This window comes from Eublepharis macularius, chromosome 3, assembly GCF_028583425.1.
Source record: "Eublepharis macularius isolate TG4126 chromosome 3, MPM_Emac_v1.0, whole genome shotgun sequence".
Classification (NCBI taxonomy): Eukaryota; Metazoa; Chordata; class Lepidosauria; order Squamata; family Eublepharidae; genus Eublepharis; species Eublepharis macularius.
Genome location: NC_072792.1, coordinates 58,835,005 through 58,841,004, shown reverse-complemented (window position 1 = coordinate 58,841,004; position 6,000 = coordinate 58,835,005).

Genomic DNA, 6,000 nt, shown 5'->3' with positions numbered 1-6,000 from the left:
CCTTTTATTATGCCAGCTCATGAAAGACAGCCACCTGCCAGGTTTGGCTATCAGAGAACCCCACAGAGTTTCTTATTCTATGAGACACAATGAAACAATGCTACCTATTCTATTCCATTGCAGTTTAAAAGAAGATCATTCTTACCCTGTATTTTATACATTAATGAATTCGCTGCATAGCAGGCAGAGCAGAGCTGGATAAAAGGCTTCCCCACAATGTGGCCATTCACACCTAACAACAATAAATGTGTGAAAGAGATGAGCCATCTTAAAAGGTCCAAGCACAGAAGAATAGGGAATGGAGCCTTTTGAGAAATGGCAGGACTCTTTTGTGACACCGGCTTTTCCTTCCATGTGTGTGTTCTTGAGCCCACTGGGTTTTGGGCAAGGGTGTCCCAGGAGTCCACAGACGCACACGGCGTGCTTTTGCTGGCAAAGAATCTGAATCCCTTGTGCTCTCCTGATACCAAATAACAAATGCTGCAGTGTTTGCATTCCAGTCATGTTCATTCTAGTGCCTGAGCTGCTGTGCCCATCATCTCAGTGAAGAAAACTGCTGAAGGGTCTGACTCTGAGAACCAGACGTGGAAAAGATATTGGAGCTTGTATTAAAAATGGACATAAACACACCTGTATTTCTGTCCCAGTCATTAAACCATGGTGGTATTTTGATGCTAGAAAAGTATATCAACTTGATGGAGGAAAACAAGAAGGTAGGAAACCTGTGGATATGAAAGAGATGCCGAGAGAGTGGTGTGGGAAGATGGCAGGAACCTGAAGGAGGGGGCAGAGTGCAAAGGAATAAAAAAGTAAAGAGTCAAGGGAAGGGAAGGTGAATGGAATGAGAGGTTAAGGGACCATTATTTATTTTAATTTATACTCTGCTTCTCTTCCCAATGGGACCCAAAATAGCTTACAACTGCATTCTCCCTCCATCCATTTTATCCTCACAAATTCCAGTGAGGTAGGATAGGGTGAAAGTCAGTGTTTAGCCCAAGGTCAACCAGCAAGCTGCCATAGCAGAGAGGCGATTTAAACCTTGCTCTCCCAGATTCTAGTCCAGCAACTACCATAACACACTGGCACCAGTACACCACACTGGGACATGAGAATTTAGGATTAGTTAGTTTCTCTTCTTTTCAGATCTCATGAGTGACACTATTATTTTCTCTTGGGGGTCGACAATGCTAGTGTGAAGAGGAAAGGCAGCTTTCACTCTACCATGTCTCTCTTCTTTACAAATGTTCCCCGAATAACTTGGTATCTGGCAACAGGGAGGCAGCAAGCAAGTCATTTAGGTAACACTTGCATAATCCTTTTTCATTTCAGTTGGGTTCATGTTTTTGTTGATTCCAAATGGTCATATGCACTAGTGGCTCTCAGCCAACTTACGTTCCATGATTTGAACAAAAGTTGCCAACTTCCTTCAGATTCAGTTTGCTGGAACTTGATTGACGGCCACTCACAATACAATCCTGATAAGAGTTACACCCTTCTGAGCCCATTGACTTAAATGAATTTAGAAGGGTGTAACTCTTATTAGGGTTGCATTGTCAATCTCCTCTGGCTATTTCAGCAGGGTTATAGACATACATATGTATTACATTTCCACGAGAGTTTGTTTTTTGAAAATGGTTTTGTGCACAAGGTTTCATATTCATTCTAAAAATAGATATTTTGGAAGGCAATGGAAGGTTAATGCTACTAGGCTATGTCTGTGTCTTTGTTATTGTCAAGATCATTACTGTTAATTAGTTCAAAACTGCCACTTCTAACTGTTAATATTTTCAGCAAGAAAAATATCATGAAAGGAGTGGAGGTCTTTGCAGCAAAATAAATCTGCATGAACTTGTCATGTTGCATATGATATAGTAAGCAGATAATATTTTTTTTCTAACATACAGGATAGCTGTATAGGAAAACTATTGTGCATCAAAAAAACCTTTAGATTTACATTGTCTTCTGTTTAATTTGTACTTTAGAGAAGGGCAAACCTTTGGAGATCTATGAGAGCACAACCATATCACAGTCAGATTGCTTGTAAATTACAGTAATTGCTATATTGATTTCATTTATCCCCATTTTGCTTTCCCATTCATTCTGTAATACCTAATGCAGCTTGTCTACATAATTTAAATGACTAATCTTCAGGACAGACAAGAGAAAAACAACCAATCCATGTATACAAAAGGTAACAGTAGAACAGACCTATAAAAATCACCATAGTTATTTCGGTGAGTTTAAGCATGCTGAAGTCTAGAAAAAGTAGAAGGCAAAAGAGGAAGACCTAAAATGAGATAGCTTGACTCAATAAAAGAAGCCAAGTCCTCCAGTTTGCAGGATCTGAGCAAGTCTGTTAATGATAGGACTTTTGGAGGTCTTTCTTTCATAGGGTCGGAGACAACTTGACGGCATATAAGGCACAAGCATGCTGGAGACTTCTGTTGGATCGTGGCATTTCACAACCTCAGCAGCAGGTGGAGATTTTTTGATAAAAACCTTCCCAGTTGATTTTCTACCATTTCCAGCGAATTCTATACCCTTGTGGTTGTGTATTGTTGGTCAGTGGGATCGTCCCCAAAGTCAGTCCCAGTGCATTTATTTAGAAATAAATGTGCCACTTCCCAACACCTAATGAGAGCATGTGCTTATGCTGTGCAGGCTGAGCATTAGAAGTAAGTAAGAAAGAAACAACCCGGGCAGGCATTTTCCAGCATCTGCCACAGTTGTAAAAAGAAGTCCTACAATGAACACATATGAAAACACAAGATAAACTCACCGTTTACTTTTGTATTCTCTGTTTCGAATGCCTGGCTTCTAAAATCAACAACACTTTCTCTAATGAGGTGCCATAAATGTGATACTTTACTACATCATTTATTACATCCTTACAAGAAAAATACAAAAAGGACACTGGAGAATTGGGAGGGGGGGGGAGTGACCTTTCCAAACAAGTTGAGCTGGAAATTCATGTGCAAGGGGAGCTTTAGTTAGCATTACTATGGTAATTTAAAGTGGAAATTATTCAGCTACCGAGCAGTGACTTGTTTTCTCACCACAGCAGACCTGTAATACAAGGATACCAGAGGGCAGAGCAGGAACTCTCCGGAATAGCTGAGAGTGCCTCTAATGTACAACATGCAGCACCAGCCCTTTTCAACTGCTGTGGAAACTAGAATTTCAGTAACCGGTTTGGTGGGCTTCAGCTGTTCAGTTTGCCTCTGACATTGCCACCTCTACATCTCTCACCCAAATCCAATAATGAAAGTTCTTAATAATAATATTAGCATAGTATTAGCACTTGAAAGGGGGCAATGGCTCCGAGGCAGAGTACCTGCACAGCAGGCAGATGGGCCTGTGTCTAATACCTGACATCTTCAGTTAAAAGGATCAGGGAGCAGGTGATGTTTGCCAATGGCTACCTAGCAGGACCATGACAGAGGAAAAAATAACTATCTGAGTCATAGAATCTCTCTACACAAGACATCTTACATGGGGATGCTCAAGTGACTTACTTTCTGTGTACTCAGTCTCCCTAGCAGTGCATGTGTATCCACAATGGGAGAATAAGTGTAAGATCTTTCACTTGAATATTCCTGTGCAAGATGTCTTCTTGTGTAGAGAGATTCATAGTTTAGACAGCTTGTTGCGTAAGTTCTCACTTCAATATACAGTCAGGGCTGGTGCCAGAGGTTCTGGCGCCCGCGGCGGTGTGTGCACGCGCTCTGCGCGCGTGCACGCCATGGACTGCGTGATGACGTCATCACAGACGTCATCACACGCCGCAGGGGGGCTGGGCAGTTCGCGGAGCGCCGAGGACAGAAGCTGCAAGCTGCTGCTGGGCGGCGTGCGAAGGCTGCTCTGTGCGCCGCCCCAGCAACAGCTCACGGCTTCTGCACCCGGCTGGGGCAGAGGAGCGTGCAGCGGAGCTGGCATGGCTGGCTGCAGCTGCTGCTGCAGCCAGCCAGCCAGCTCCGTGCCGCCGCCGCTGCCACGCACCCCAGCTGGGCGCACAAGCCACGAGCCGCTGCTGGTGCGGCACTCGGAGGCTGCGCCCAGCTGGGGTGTGTGGCGGCGGCGACGGCGGCAGCACGGAGCTGGCTGGCTGGCTGCAGCAGTAGCTGCAGCCCAGTTATGCCAGCTTTGCTGTGTGTGCCTCTGCCCCCGACACCCCCTCTGGCGCCCCTCCAATGCCCGTGCGCCCGAGGCGACCGCCTACCTGGCCTCCATGGGCACGCTGGCCCTGTATACAGTCTTAGTGGGACTGGCAGGGGGATAGTAAAGCTCACACCGAGAATATTTTACTAGAGCTTTCTGTCTTCATGCTAGCTCTCTTTCTCTCCCTCTGCCTCCCCCTCCCACCCTGAATATGGGGATCAGGTGAAAAAGGGCCATCTAATCTGCTGGTAGAATGAATTAAGCTGGCAGAATGAGCGGCTTCATCCACTGGCTATTGAATGAGATGGAGGTTATTTTTGTTTATTTCATGGGTCGTTGTATAAAGTTATAAAAGGGGTCAAAAGCTATCATAGCCAAGTACATAAGTTGAAAACAGCATTTATTATTTTATATGTACTTTAGAATATTTGTATGCTACCTTTCAATTAAAAATGTGCATTAAATGGTGCAGAGAAACAACATAAATCTCCCATATTTTCATTAAAATGTAAAATATTAAAATGAGAAGTAGAATTCTAATTAAAAGGCTCTCCTGAAGAAAAAAAGTCTTCAACTGCCAATCAAAAGCCAGCAGAAAGTGAGACAATGTACCTCATCAGGCAGGTACATGCCATAGTCTGTACATACCACAGACCATAGTCTGTGGAGGCCACAAGGAAGCCCTTGTGGGGATCCCTGTACTGTAACCACAGCTTAGAAAGCCTCAGTATCTGTGTAGTCAGAACTATGTACTGTCCCTTTAACAATTGGTACTCATGGGAATTGTAGTCCCCCCTTCAATATAGAAGTTTATTGTAGGCTTCCTGTGAAGGTGTTAAAAACTTGATTGTCCTCTTCCTCCCTTTGTTTGGGACGCTGCTCCTCAAGCAAGGATGCGACAGTTATAACGAATTTACCGCTTGTCTACAACAAATCTGGACCAATAAAGATGTATCTTGCTTATGTTTGAACCATGCTGCATTCACTGGCTAAAACTGTGAGTAAGGATCCCTTTTACGATCTAGGTTGAGAAAGGCAGCGTGTTAGAGCTAATCTGGAAGCTAGCATCTTTCCCAGCTGCTTCCAGAATAGTAAATTCGTTAAAAGACTCGTCTTGATCCTTCACAAAGTAATTTCAGTAAGAAGCATGTTCTGCTCCTTCATAACTACAGCATGTTTGCTCTTGCAAAGATAAAAAATAACATGTGCGCATGTTGCATGAAGATGGGAAACAAAACAAAATCAGCTCCCTCTTCTCCTGGCTGCAAAGGTTCCCTTTGTCCTGTAAATGCTGATACTGGCGCCTTTCAGTTGCTAATTGACTGATCAGCCTGGGAGCCCACCTTCACTAGCCGGAGAAGGAGACCAGCAACTTAAATAAGAATGTTTCAGCCGTTTGCATGCTTTATTCTCAAGCAGAGGAAATGTCTCATGCCTTCAACCTGTTGCTTGTGATTTGAATGCTTCCTAACTCAAAGTGGAGGAGAGCTCCAGTACGGATCACCTCTCTCACACCACTTTGAATATACCTCATGCCTTTGAATCACAAAACAGCAATATTGCTCAGGGCTATGCTTCACGCCAGCCTGCTCTTGTAATACAGAACGCTTTCGCCACAACCCCAAATGCTGAGCACACAAAGGAATTCATACTCTGAGGAGCACACGCGTTTGAAAGCATCTCCAGAATCCAGCACTAAGCTGGGAAAAGTTGCTGAGCGCAAACAACTCCTCAACACAGAATTCTGATTCGCACAGCTACCAAAGGGAACTTGCAAAGTGCCCAGAGAAGAGTAGGCACGGCAAAGGAGCACACCCACACCCCTAGTGGTCACTTAGAGCA